At 39.5% G+C, this 14542-nt stretch overlaps 1 protein-coding gene across 5 annotated transcripts in view; it reads left to right on the forward strand.

Annotated features, from left to right (window-relative positions):
* The first annotated feature begins 491 nt into the window (after positions 1–491).
* The window catches only part of RHOBTB1 (Rho related BTB domain containing 1), a 66703-nt gene continuing 52652 nt past the window's right edge, over positions 492–14542 (forward strand). For 3 of the 5 annotated variants that reach the window (XR_013161577.1, XM_077125218.1, XM_077125222.1), the window contains exons 1-2: positions 492–619; positions 3416–3466. The gene's annotated coding sequence lies outside the window, so the exon portion shown is untranslated. Of the gene's footprint in view, positions 620–1255; positions 1309–3415; positions 3467–14542 lie in introns of those variants that run through there. The other 2 variants (XM_077125219.1, XM_077125220.1) reach the window with 2 other exon arrangements.

The raw sequence follows: 14542 nt of genomic DNA on the forward strand, positions 1-14542 counted from the left end.
CCCCTAAGGTGGCTGAACCCATAGCTTTCTCCCTGCATTGCCTGTTTATAGGCTAGAAGTGACAGGGTTTAAGGCACATTAATTTTAGCAAGTAGACTGAAAGCTTTCTGAGGCCAGGAATCAAGTTCATTGTGTTCACTGTCACCTACCCAGAGTACCTGACAAACCATCGGCACTCAAGAAGTATTTGTTATATGAATGCATGAAAACTACCCGTGATCCTATCGTCAGAGCTCACAGTCTGCCTGAAAGAGTGAGAAGAGTTTTCATCAGGAGAGATGGGCTGTCATGGGCTTCCAAGAACTCTGAGCCACCAGAAGTCAATTTCATCCCCTCATTCTGCCATTTGTAGGAGGTTCTAAATCGCTTCTTTACGCGGGTCAGGGGTAGCCGGTGTGTCTCTACGCCTCCAGCCGGGAGCCCATAAGCCAAGTCGCAGAGGAAGGTAACCCAGAGGGGGAGCCTCCCAGCACGTGCAGCCGCCCAGGGGAGGAGGAGGCTGGGCTAACGCAGCCCTTAGTCAGCAGCTGGGCTGGGTTTTGAAACAAAAGCCAATGTCCTCCCTCGGAGTCCGCGGCCGGTCAGCTCCTAGGGGGAAGAAAAACATGCTGCCCAGCCGGTTAGTGGCCCAACTTACTTTTCCAGAGCCTGGGACAAAGGTCCAGCGGATGTGCGGGAATGGGTGGGAGGGTGGGGATGGAGGACGGGGAAAGGGATCGCCCTAACCCTCCCCTCCGGGCAGCGTGGCAGAAGGGCTTGGGTCTCCCATGTTTGCGCAGGTTGGTGCGGGACAATGCCGCTCCGAGCGTGGGCTCCCCCGGTCTACGTAAAGCCGAGGCACCTTTGCAGTCCGCACCCCAGCGCACAGACACACCAGGCCCTGGTTTCATGAATGAAATCCAATCGTGTGGATATAAATAGCCGCGAAAGCTGCTAACGTCACAACGCTAGCCGCGGCAGCCACCGCGGTGGAGCTAGGTGCCCGGCTCTCTGTTCCGCCCCGCTGCCCCGCCTGGGAGCAGGGTGGGGGCAGGAGGAGAAAAGGAGGGCTGGGGGGTGGCACCGGGTGAGCCCCTCTTGCCCCGGACCGGGAAGAGCGGCCACGGTGCTAGGAGAGCCCACAAGGCGAGGCACTGCCATGCTGCCTTTGTGCAAAGTTGGGCGGCGGGCGGCGCGCCGCGCGCAGGGGCCCCGCACACCCGCGACCGCTCGCCTTCGTGGCTGCTGCTGAGTGGCGCCCCCCTCCCACTCCCCCCCCCCCCCCAGCCCTTGAAGGCGCCGAGAGCTCGCGTCTCGCTCGGCTTCAGGGTAGGTTCTGTGTCGTGAGTGCGCTACGGTATGAAACTTCTCCCAAGAGCCGCTCCGCAGCCCCCTCCACCCGGTCCCCAGAGGTTGGCATGTGGGGGGCAGGGACCGCGCCACGCGGCCAGCAGCGTCCCGAAAGAGAGAGGTATGGGACCGAACTGTGGGGGAGCATTCGCCGCTCTGCGAGGCTGCAGACCCCACGTAAAGGCAAGCAGAAAAAAATTTCTAGGAGCGCTGTCACAGCCGCACCCCTAACTTGGAACTAAGAAAAATGTACAAAAGGCACCCTTAAAAGGCGGGGAGCGGGGTGCCGCGCCTACAAGAATGCTCTTTTCTTTCGAGGGACAGTGGTGGGGAAACCGAGGACTTGCAAAAGGGGATACGCTAGCACCTTTGGCGCTTGCAGCCCCGCGAGAATTGACCGGTCAGCCCAGAGTTTGGCGCCCCTCCTCCACCCCTCACCTCACTCCCCCTCCCCCCGTGTCTACGGAGTCTGTTTTGAGTTGCTGTGACAACAGTAGGAGCTGCCATGAGGGGCTTGCCAATTACCTTACCTTGTCTCTGTGCTCAGCTTCCGGGGAGAACAACATAGGTAGGGAAGTGGGGAAAGATGTACAGACAAGGGAATCCGACGCTTCCCCCCCCCAAAAAAAAAAGTGAAAGGGAAGGCACGACTATGTAAAGATGTATCATTAAATCGCACTGTTAACTGCGACGTTTCTATCCTCAGCGGTTCAGCAGTATCAAACATCTCAGCCTGAGGAGCAATGTCAATATTTAGACTTGGACAAGCCAGAAAGTTAGGAGGGAGCGCCAAGCGCGGGGTTTTGACTTGGCTTTGCACGTCAGCACACAAGCTGTGCCTTTCGAGCTGACTATACACATTTGCTGGGGGGGGGGGGGGGGGGGGCAGAATGCCTGAAGGTTGATATATACACCCAGATCTAGGAAGATCTAGGAAGTCGATACCAGAAGAGTGGACCTGTCTTTGAATTTTTCCAACCTATGCTATTCACGAAGCTCTGGGGGACCCCAGCCAGATAGCCAGCTTGCGGTTTCTCTGGTTTGGGGGCTCCCCTACCCTCCACATAGGCTGTGCTGCATATTCTATGCTGTACTGCATTATCTCTAAACTGCAAGAACAATACTGTTCTCTTAAATTATCAATGATTTTCATCTTTGTAGAAACAGTCCTCTCATTTATCAGTCAATAGTAAATAACCAGTAGGCTTTGTTTGGTCTGGGCAAGTTTTAGACTTTTTCTAACACTCTGATAAATATGTTTACAAATAATATTTTGAAATTTGGAATTTTATTTTGTTTCCAATAACTTTGCAGATACCTAAGAGAGTCCCTGGTTTTTAGAAAATAAACTCGAGCTCTTTTCCATATAAGTAATGTCTGCATACTGCTCCAGAAGTGAAGTAAATTAATATGCTAGACAAGATTTTCTCAGAGGTTCTGGATCATATTATGACATATTAGTGGGGAAAGGGTTTAACCAATTCATCCCAGTAATGGCTTTGAAAATCATTAGGAAGCAATAAAATCATGATCAGTATTCTTCTAAACTTGCCCATTGATTGTTTTCTCTCCAGACTTTGAAGATAGTATAAATTTAAGTACATAGGGTTGTGCATGATGATAGAGGTAAAAATAGAAACAGGAGTGATTTGATGTTATTGGCTCAAGGATACAACTTAATAGCTATGCAAATATAGTTTAACAGGAAAAACCAGAATTGTTTGGTCTTACACTTATGTCTAAAAATGCTGTTTTGGAGGAATAGTATGTCCACTTCTGTGACTTCTGTATCGTAAAATGCGTGTAAGGTTTTCATTGTTCCCACCCATTGGTTTGTGGCCAAGTGCTTTCTCTGTATCATCCTCAAATGATCAGAAATATATTTTCCTAAAATGTTTGCCTAATTATTTCAGTATGTATTTGACCCAAAGAAATGTCACTTAAACACTAGCACTTAGTAAAAGTAAAGCAGATTCTACCCTCTAGGAGGGAAGAAAGAAAACAATGTATGTAGAACATTTTAGTGACTTCCCATGTGCTCCTGGCAGGTAGTGGGATTTATAAAGTGTCTCTCTTTTTTATGTAGGTAAGTCCAGCTGTGAGCAGGGTGTTCTGTTCTTCACTTCCAGCAAGCCAGGTCAGTGTCTTTGTGCAAACCCATAACCATAACCCATGACATCCTGTGTCTAATTCTGAACATGCATTTCAGAATAGGCTTTTTAGTCATTTATCTTAAAATAATTTGTCTTTGTCATTTGTCTTATGGTCTCAGTTATGAACATCACAAATTCAATGATTATGAAAACTATTCTGTTTTCTTTGTAAGTGGCCTCTTGCCTCTTAATCAGTTTGCCATTTATAAATCTTTCCCTCTCTTTCTCTCTCTGTCTCTCTATCTGTCTGTCTTTCTATCTTTACATTGGGATCAAAGTGGTGCCACAGAGTTGAGGATCCTGGGGATCTAGATACATGATAATTAAGGTTTTACTTCTATCCTAATCTTAGCACACAGTACTGGAAGAAACATCATATAATAGTAGTTGACATTTATTGAGCATGAACTATGTCGGTCAGGTAATGTGCTGCATTCTTTACATTTATGTTTTCATCCTGCCTCAGAAAGTCCCTGGAAGGTGAAACTGTTCTCTTGCTCCTCAAATGACAGAGGAGGAATTGGAAGTGCAGAGAGGTTAGATAATGAGTTCAATTCATACTTCTGGTAAATGGCAAATATAGGACTAAACAACACCAAAAACAGTCTATTTTACTCTAAAACCTAAACTCTACAGTTAAAAAATTTTTTATCCAATAGGGAAATCAACTCCTAAATAGGTTAAAGGACTTGCCTAAGATAATTATAGCTCACATAATAATACTCAATGATCCAGCTGGTGCAAAAGAATAAATTGCATTATTTTAATTAAAACAGTGAAAAAAAATAAGTATTTACTGTATCCTTTCTCCTATCATGGGATCTTTCATCTTGATAATCTTACAAACAGATCTAAAAGGCAAGATATTAAAGATTAATGTGTAAAACAATCAGAAAATAAATTAAGATCATATATGCCAAAAGGCTAAATTGTGGGGTCGATAGTACATTTACAAGATGCTAGGCATTTTCCACTCTGTGGAATAACTTTGCAATTCTGTACACATGAAAAAAAATTTCCAAGTTCATTTTTTGCCTGGATAGATGATAAATGGGCTAGAGTTTGAGAAAAGACAGGATTTCAAATTAACAGTCTTCCAGAATCGCTAAATTACACTATCTCAAACTCAAGGCAATATTGCTACAAAAGCGTTGTAACTAAATTGTGAGCTGTTTGAATCTGCAAAATATCTTTGAGAAGTATTAAATTTTGCATGTTTCTTAAAGTACTGGATTCCTTCTGGAATTCAGCTTGTCTACCACATAGACAGATTTAGATACATAATAGATAAATCCTAACCAAAATCCTGAAAATGGCCACTATCTAAAGGTTACACAGGACATTTTCAGTGTTTTGCCGGGTTGTCAACCTTCTCCTATTCCTCCTCACTCCCTCTTCCTTCTCCTTTTTGTACAATAACTTGTAGCAGTTAGCCAATTCTTCTTAGGGGGTATTCTTATATGAAGGATAATAAAGAATAAAATGGGGAACAAAATACTAAGGAAATCCTTAATATATCATCTTTGTTTTAGTGTTGCTTCAGCTAATAATCCTAGAAGCTTAATTAAGAGATATTTTAAGCATTTAAGAGGTTGTTATAAACTGTCCTATAATAGTATTGTCCTGTAAAAGTTGTTGTAAAGTGGTTCATTACAAAATAGATCATATTGTCCCATAAGAGCAATATTATATTGAGAAAATCCCCATTAAAGGCTGAGACCTTATCATCAACTGACATATGGTTAGCTGTGACAATGGTATGTCATAAAAATAAAAATATAGCAACTATAAAACTATAGTTATTTAAATCAGTAAAATTAAACTCTGAATCATATAATGTTAGTGCCAAAAGAGACCTTAGAATTAGCATGATATCTCTAAAGATCACTTAATTACCAGTCATTTGTGGTTAATTTTTTTTTTTAATTTCAGAAGACTTTGGTTAATTTGCATAACCTGTCTCTAAAATTGTCTGGAAACATTTGAAATTTTACTGTGTTTTTCCACTCACAGAATTTACTTGTAGAATACAGAGGAATTTTTAATCTTCCTATTGGTCTTCCTATTAGAAAACGGCAATTCAATCTCTGTTATTTGCAGGCCTCATTCTGGCTACAGGTAATAGGGTTCTAAGAGTACAGGTGATGTGAGTTTGGTTCTTATGTTCATCTTCTCTTCTCCACCCAGGCTTCCCACCAAACTCACAGCACCAAAACCAAACTCAGAGAGGGAAAGGAAAATAGGTCACAAAAAGTATATGTAGGAAGGGGCAGGAGATGGGGGGATGGCAGAGTTTGTGAGTGGTAGAGGAGGGAGCAGGAGAGAAAGATTTTGGGGGAAAGAGCAATCTCTCAAAAGAGTGGGATGTTTATGGGTTGATTATTTACATGTCTGCATCAAAATTGTTTGTTTTTTTCAGTTTATAAACAAAATGAACTATTAGAGAAAACACTTTAAGCCATTTCATCCCAGGTTCACTCCTCAAGATTTTGGAGTATAGGAGTTTAATACTTATTCTTGGATTGGTTGATTTTGTTTTGTGGTTTCTGGTGTTTGCATATAACATGAACCACGTGGCAGGCTTGCCTGAACATTTGACAGCCCTTCTGGTCATTTCTAATATTTATTGATGTTAGTTACAGTCTTAAATATTAACAGTCAAATCTTAGAAAGGTTGAATCATTGAACCTGAAGGCTCTTCAGGATCTAAGGTATCTAGTTGTATTAGTTAGGGTTCTCTAGAGAAATAGAATCAACAGGGAACACTCGCAAATATAAAATTTATAAAAGCGTTTCACGTGACCACGGGAACGCAGAGTCCAAAATCCGCAGGGCAGGCTGTGAAGCCGACGATTCCGATGGAGGGTCTGGACGAACTCCACAGGAGAGGCTCACCAGCCGAAACAGGAAGAGCCGGTCTCTTCTGAATCCTCCTTAAAAGGCTTTCAGTGATTAGATTAAGCATCACTCATTGCAGAAGACACTTCCCTTTGACTGGTTACAAATGGAATCAGCTGTGGATGCAGCTGACATGATCATGATTTAATTCTATGATATGTCCTCATCGCAACAGACAAGCCAGCACTTGCCCAACCACCACTTGGCCAAGTTGACACATGAACCTGACCATGACACTAGTCCTTCCTCATCCAGGCGAAGAGAGTGTGACTGAGAAAAGTGATATAACTTAGCTACTATCAGAGTTAATAAATGACACCATCTGAATTGAACCCAGGTTTGAGTCCCAGCCCACTGCTCCTTCCATTACTTAATACTGTGTGAAAGTCACCAAATCTTCTAAAACCTGCAACTTAGCCAAAATTACAACTATCAAGTCTGAAATACATCTGAGGCCTAAGATGCATCTAAAAACTAGGGATAAAAGGATTCCAGCAGCGTGAAGCTATGGTGGATACTAGGAGAAACCTCATTTATCGTTAGTGACCAGAGAGTGAATAGCCATTTTCTCTTATTTAAAGCATAACTCCGCACTCTGATCCCTTCCAAGCTGCCTTTGTTCAACAATCTGTTTAGGGGCTTTTCATTTTGTCCATGGAGCTCTTTCTTTTTATTGATACATGACTTAGGTGAAACACTTCTTCGGATCTCATTTTCCTCATCTGTAAAATGGCGACAATACCCCTCCCTCAGAGGATTATAAGGATATAATGAAATCACATGTGTAAACCACATAGTAGGTGCTCAATAAGGCTTCATTTTCCTCTTAGTTTTCCTGGAGTATTTCAAGGAAAAATGTTGCAAACAGTAGGGTAGACATGTCATCATTCCCCTAAATTACTAAATTACTGGAGTCATTTTAATTCTGACCTGAGGGATGGTTATAGTAACCTTTTTTCTTGGGTTAAAACTGGCCCAGTAGTCTAAAACAGTAGTACCAGTGGCCCAGTCACAATTACATTTGTTTTTGTTTTTGTTTTTCTCATACTCTAAGGCTGCCAGGGCTTACTTGATTTCAATTATTTTATTGCTTCAGTTTCTGCCACAAACTAATAGCCAGCGTCTCTTGAAGGTTTGTGGCTCTCATTTTCTTCCAGACACTGTTTGAATATCTAACGTTTTCCACTTAGACCTTTGCATCTGGAAGCAACTACTGTATTTTCAGCCAACTAACTAAAAAATATTTCCAGAGAATATTATTGCCAGTGGAAAAATTTTGCTTTCAATTCTAAGACACATGAGGCTTTCCTAAACCCATTTCAATTAACTCTAGTATTGAGTATTTTCTGCGTGCTGGCCCTGTCTTTTCTTTTTTGTCGTGTGCTGCTGACTGATGTATTGATAGGAAAAAGCATCAACACTACAATTTCCCCCTTTCACCCTCAGCACTTGATAACTACCCTGTCTTAAATTCATGTCTGGGGAATGTTTTATCACACTGTTCTCCCCAGCTGCCACACTTTGTCATGAGGCACTTGACACCCTGCTTTGGACATTTGGAACCAAATGCTTGGCAACATATCCTCTTTATCACATACATGGAGGATAACTACTGTTGTGATTTTTTTTCTTAGTTGTGCCTTTTTTTTTTTTTAATCAATAATCCAGATGGCCAAAAAGAGACTTTGTTTTCCTAGTGGTGCAGTCTCCCTCTCAGTTTTTGAAAAATATACACCACAAATGTGTGTGCTTTTCTTCAAGTTTAGAGGTAGCACTTATGTGTTCTTCCCAGTGCTATGACATGGCTAAACTCATGCTAGATGCTTAGAAATCACCAATTTCTAGATTACTCTTAACCTTATTACTAATCTCGAAATGGTTCTGTAAATTTCAGTTCATATTAAGTAGTTAATTATTTTTAAAGTATTCCTTCTCAAATGTTAATGTGCATATAAATCACATGGGCATCTTGTTAAAATATGGATTCTTATTCAAGAATTCTGGGATAGAGCCTGAGATTTTGCATTTCTGATATGCTCCCCTGTGATGCCACCTCTTCTGGGAGAAGGACCACATTTTGGGTAATAAAGTTCTAAAATATAGTCATTACTGTATCTTATGATAAAATTCATGCCTTTTAGGCCCAGCTAGACACCACCTTATTTTGTTTGCTTGGTTTTTTTTGTTTTGTTTTGTTTTTGTGGGTGCATGGTCCAGTAATCAAACCTGGGAATCAAACCGGGTGCATGGAAGGCGAGTTTGCTTGTTTTTTTAAATTATGGTACAGAATCATGGACTCAAGACATGGAAAAGATATAGACAGTAATGTGCTGGTAAACTAATCAGCTCTCTAGAAAAAATGAAGCGTGCATATATATATACATACATAAGTCAACTATAAGTTTTACAACCTAAAAGATGTTCAGCATATCATTTACAAATAATAAAGTACATTTAATCATAAGTTTTAATACTGGCACAGTTTAATATTAGATTTACAAAATTCCTGAAAATCCAACAATTGCCTGTAATAGGCTGGTAAGGTTCAGCTCCAGCATACCACCGGCATAAATCAGCTGAATGATTCTCAACCTTTCTGTACATTGGAATACCCTGGGAACTATTAACATACAGACTTAGTAGGTCTGTGTGAGGTCCCAGCCTTACATAAAGAAAAACACACGAATCATACATGCACAACTGAAAGAATTTTCATAAACTGAACACACTCATATAATAAGCACCTAAATAAACAGAACATTACCAGCATCCAGAAAACCCTCCCAGCATCCAGAAAACCCTCTCATGCTCCTATCTGGTCACTACCCAACTAAGGTAACCACTGTCTTGACTTCTAATACCATAGTTTGGTTTTGCCTGTTTTGAACTCTATAGAAGTGAATGTATACAATATGTACTCTTTTGTGTCTGGCTTCTAGCCCTCAACATTACATTTGTGAGACTCATGCATGATGTATATAGCAATTATTCGTCTACTTTTAGTACTGTATAGTATCCCATTGTACAAACATTCCTCAACTTATTAACTATTTATCCATTCTTCTGTTAATGGCTCATTTCCAGTTGTTGGCTATGATGAATAATGCTGCCTACATCAACCTTGTACAGACAGCAGTATTTAAAACAAAACAAAACAAATACCCCTAGTTATTCTAATGAGCATCTAGCTCATCTTTTGACTACTTTCGGTGCAGTTCCCCTTCCCCTTCCTCTCTTTTATTTCTCATATAGCATGACCAAGGCCATTAACTCTCTTGTGCAAATATACTTTAAGTCCCATAAACCATTCAGCTGAGTGCTTGCATTCACAGCAGCATGTTCTCCTGGCTCTTGTCAATACCGGTTTAACAGCCCTGCTTTCCATCAGTGCCTATAGGCACGCCCTAAACAGGGATGAGCTTTGGCCTCACATCAGTAAGCATGAGGGAATAACAGACATGGTGGACATGGCGCCAAAGGCTGAATTTGGCAGCTGATCATTAAGGCTCCTGGAAAGAGGCCTCAGTAAGGGAAACTGTTTCCCTTTTTGCATGTATCAAACAAAAATCAACAGTGAGCTGCTTAAAATATTTCAGATTCTAATATTTTGAAGTATCACTTTATTATATGTGGACCAGGGACAGCCTTCTAACACGAGGACTGAAATCTCTAAGTCTCATGACTTGCTCTGTAAAGATTAGAGAATAAGATTTTCTTCCTAGTGGTTTGTCTAATATCGAGTGTTGGGCAGATGGTTGTATCGTTCTAGGCTGAACAGCAGTGTAATTTTTTGTGTTTTCTGTGTTTACGTTATTGAGATGTTAGTTCTTTTGGTGTAAGGAAGGGAGCTGAATGCCTGGGAGCTCCAAGATAGTATTGTTGATGAGTGGAATGGATGATCAGAATTGAAAGGAAGATTCCAGGAACAGCAGAGCTGTTTCCTGCCATATGAAAGGCACTTCACACAAAGCACTCAAAGTATACAGAGAAAAGGTAAAGAGTCGATACTAATTCCCCATAATGAAAGAATATACTCTCACACATGCAAATGTTATATTTCCTGATTTTCCTCCCTTCCCTTCTTCAATTTCTTGTAAAGTTTCTTTGTTACACAAATAACACATGTTCATTATAGAAAAAACTAGAATATATAGATAAGAAAGAAGACAAAAGTTAAAATCAACTATACTCCTACTCCATAAAAGATGTTGGCATCAATATTTCGGTATATTTCTTTTCCAAATTTGTCTATGTGTGTTTAGATATATAAATTCTTAAGGAATGGCGTCATATGGACAATTTTTTATAATCTTTTTCACTTAAAGTTTGGTCATCAAACATCTTACTATGCCGCTATTCTTCTGTAACATCATTTTTGATACCTGTATTCTTTTCCATTATATGGATATGTAATTTTTTTCTGTGTTTATGCATTTGTTCCCATGATAAGGAAAACATCCATAATAAAATAATTTGCTATTATGATTTGTTCAGATGCTATTGGGAAAAAAGGCAATGATTGCCCTGCATTCTTAGAAATTCCTTAGAGATTTTCTGTGTTTTGAGTCTTAGTTAAAATTACTTATTCTTTTTGTTTGGTTGGTTGGTTTTCACTTTTGTTTTTACTCTTTTGTGAAAAATAGCATATAAATACAAAAAAGCAATATATTTCAAAGCACAGCTCAACAATTAGTTGTAGAACAGATTTCAGAGTTTGGTATTGGTTACAAGTCTGCAGTTTTAGGTTTTTATTTCTAGCTGCTCTAAGATACTGGAGACTAAAATAAATATCAACATAATGATTCAGCAGTCATACTCATTTGTTAAACCCTACCTTCTCTGTATAACTCCACCATCACCTTTGATCTTTCTCCCACTCTTTAGGAATATTTGGGCTATGCCCATTCTAACTTTTTCATGGGATGGGGAATGGAACTATCTGATGTTCTGGCAAGGCTGGCCCCTCTGCATTTCAGGGCTTAACTGGTCCAGGGGCCCATCTGAAGGTTGTAGGTTTCTGAAAAGTTACCCTAGTGCATGGAACCTTTGTAAAATCTTATATAACACCCTAGGTGTTCTTTAGGATTAGATGGGATGGTTTTGTTTGGAGTTTGGCAAGCTATGATAGGTAGCAATGTCTAAATGAAGCTTGCCTAAGAGTGACTTCCAGAGTAGCCTCTCAACTCTATTTGAACTCTCTCAGCCACTGATGACTTATTTATTACACTTCTTTTTACCCTTTTGGTCAGGCTGGTGTTGTTGATCCCACAATGCCAGGGACAGATCCATCCGTGGGAGTTGTCTCCCACACCGCAGGGAGACTTTCACCCCCGGAGGACATATAATTTTTTTAAACAATCCCTGTGGTTGAATTTCTAAGTCGTTTGTAATATTTTGTTCCACTAAAAGTAATATGATTAACTTTCTTTGAATGAAATCTTTCTGTATGCCTTAATTATTTTTCAAAGAATAAAGTCTTATTTATTGATAATTAATGACATAAAATTGTAGTTGCATTCCAGGATACTGGTAGCATTTTACATTCCCACAAGTGATGCCCCAACCTGCTTTTTAAAATGTAAACCTCTCATGTCATAATTTCTGCCTATAGTTGGAGAATAAGGAATATGTCCAGAAAATACTATCTGGAACCTATTCACTTCTGTCAGTCAATAACATCTAATAAAATATGAGAGTTTAAGAGGTCTAATTTATTGTCCACCAGCATTTTATCATTTACGGTCTTACTTAGGTAGGAAATCTTGGGGGAAAAAAAAAAAACAGTTTCTTCATTTGCCTGAATCAGAGCATAACCTAATCTTAACTGGCATATTATAGTCTCATAAATGTTTAAATGCAATTGTTTTATTGTCATCATATCTGAACGTTTCACAGCAAGTGGTCTCTCTGTGAAGTTAACGTAGTGATACCTTTAGAGAATGCCTTCAATGAACCACTTAATACAGAACAAAATGGAAACTGTATTTCAAGAGGGTGGATTTTAAGCACATATAGTTTACAGACTTGATCTTAACTTTCTCAAACAAGCATTTCCACTTTGACATCTCTTGAGAGACTTGACCAACATTTTAATTATTAATTCTTGACGCAACTTCCTGATCCAGCCCTTAGCTAAGTCTCACCCCACATTAGCATGTTGGGACCACCAAACCAATGTGTAGGGTTTTTGTTGCTTTTTTTTTTTTCCATGATGTAAGGATTAAGAGATAATTTTTGTAATCTTTATAGTTTTTGAAGCATTTTAAAAATGTTACTACTGAACAACAAGAAAAGCTCTAGAGCAATGTTTGCCCAGATATGGTACACGAATCACTCCTAACAGAATTCTCAGGAGAGCTTGTTGTGCAGACTCCTGGACTCCACTTCAGACAAACAGAATCAGAACCTCTCTAGTCCATGCCTAGAAACTTGCCTGTTTACAAGTCTCCTGGTGGTTTAAAAAAAACACCTCCTCCTTTCCCACTTCCCCAAACCTCCTTCTCCCATTACCTCTAATTTGCTTTTTTATCCCATGAATTGGCTATTTCTAGTCATCACTTTTAAGTGATCTCGTGTAATTCTTTTACTTGTGTGTCTTGCCTGTTTCACTGAGCATAAGGTTTTCAAGGTTCTTCCAAGTTGCAGCATATCTCATAACTTCATTTTTTCTTATGGCCAAATAATATTCCACTGTGTGTATATGCCACTTTGTTTCCCATTCACTTGTTGATGGACACAAGTTGTTTCCAACTTGTGGTGATTGTGAATTATTCTGCTATAAACATTGTTGTATTAGTATGTGTTCACGGCCCTATTTTCACTCTCTGGGTGTATACCTAGAAGTGGGATTGCCAAGTCAACTGGTAATTGTATATTTAACTTTTTGAGGAACCATCATAGTGCTCTTCACAGTGGCTTTGCCATTTTACATTTCCACCAGCACTGCACCAGTGTTCCAATTTCTCCACACTCTCCAACACTAATGTTCCATTTTTTAATAATACTCATCTTTGTGGGTAGGAAGTGGTGTGTATTTGCATTTCCCTACTGGCAAATGATTTTAAGCTTTTTTTCATGTGTTTATTGACCATTTGCATATCTTCTTTGGAGAAATGTCTATTCAAGTCCTTTGACCATTTTTTAATTGGGTTGTTTGTCTCTTTGTTGTTGCATTGTAAACGTTTTTTCTATATTCTGGATATTAAACCCTTATCCAATATATGGTTTAAACTATTTTCTCCCTTTCTATAGGTTGTCTTTTCACTTTCATGATTATTTCCTTTGATGCACAGAAGTTTTTAATTTTGGTGAAATAAAATTTACTAATTATTTCTTTTAGTTTAGTTTTCCCAACACCATTTGTTGAAGAGACTATTCTTTCTGCACTGTATATACTTAGCACTGACAAGGAGCAATTGGCCATGGATATGCGGTTCTATTTCTGGACTTTTAATTCTGTTTCACTGATCTATTTGTTCATCTTTGTGCCGGTACCACACTGTTTTGATTACTATCACTTTGTAATACAACTTGAAATCAGGAAATGTGAGTCTTCCAACGCTGAACTTCTTTTTCCTTCAAAATTGTTTTGGCTATTTGGGGTGCCTTACAGTTGCTATCAATTTGGGGATTGGTTTTTCCATTTCTGCAAAGATGGCTGCTGGAATTTTAATAGAGATTGCACTGAATTTGTTGATATTTGGGCAATATCAACAAATTCACAGTGTTAACTTTTCTAATCCATGAAAACAGTATGTCTTGCCATTTACAGAATGTGAGTTGTCAGTGAATCCTTGATTTATCTGAACTATATACAGTTAGCTTTGATTCCTCGTAATGTAAAATGTGTGCAAACCCACCTTTCCAAGTAAAGAAGATAGCATTAAATTTGAGTGCTAGGTGCATCAGTATGTGTGTGTGTGTGAGATTTGAAGGTACACAAACACATAACACAATACACATAAAAACAAATTTGGAACTTCTTTCTGCTTAAAGAATGTGAAGCTGAATTACATTAACCCAAGCTTGAAATGTTTTAACTATAATCAGTTGCCACAGAATATTTCATGTGTTCTGTTTCCAAATAATTTCTTAAAATTACTCATTTCAGTTACCATAAGTATTCCTTTTGAATATTCAAAAATTTAAAAGCCAAGAATTTT

This window comes from Tamandua tetradactyla, chromosome 13, assembly GCF_023851605.1.
Source record: "Tamandua tetradactyla isolate mTamTet1 chromosome 13, mTamTet1.pri, whole genome shotgun sequence".
NCBI classification, from domain to species: domain Eukaryota; kingdom Metazoa; phylum Chordata; class Mammalia; order Pilosa; family Myrmecophagidae; genus Tamandua; species Tamandua tetradactyla.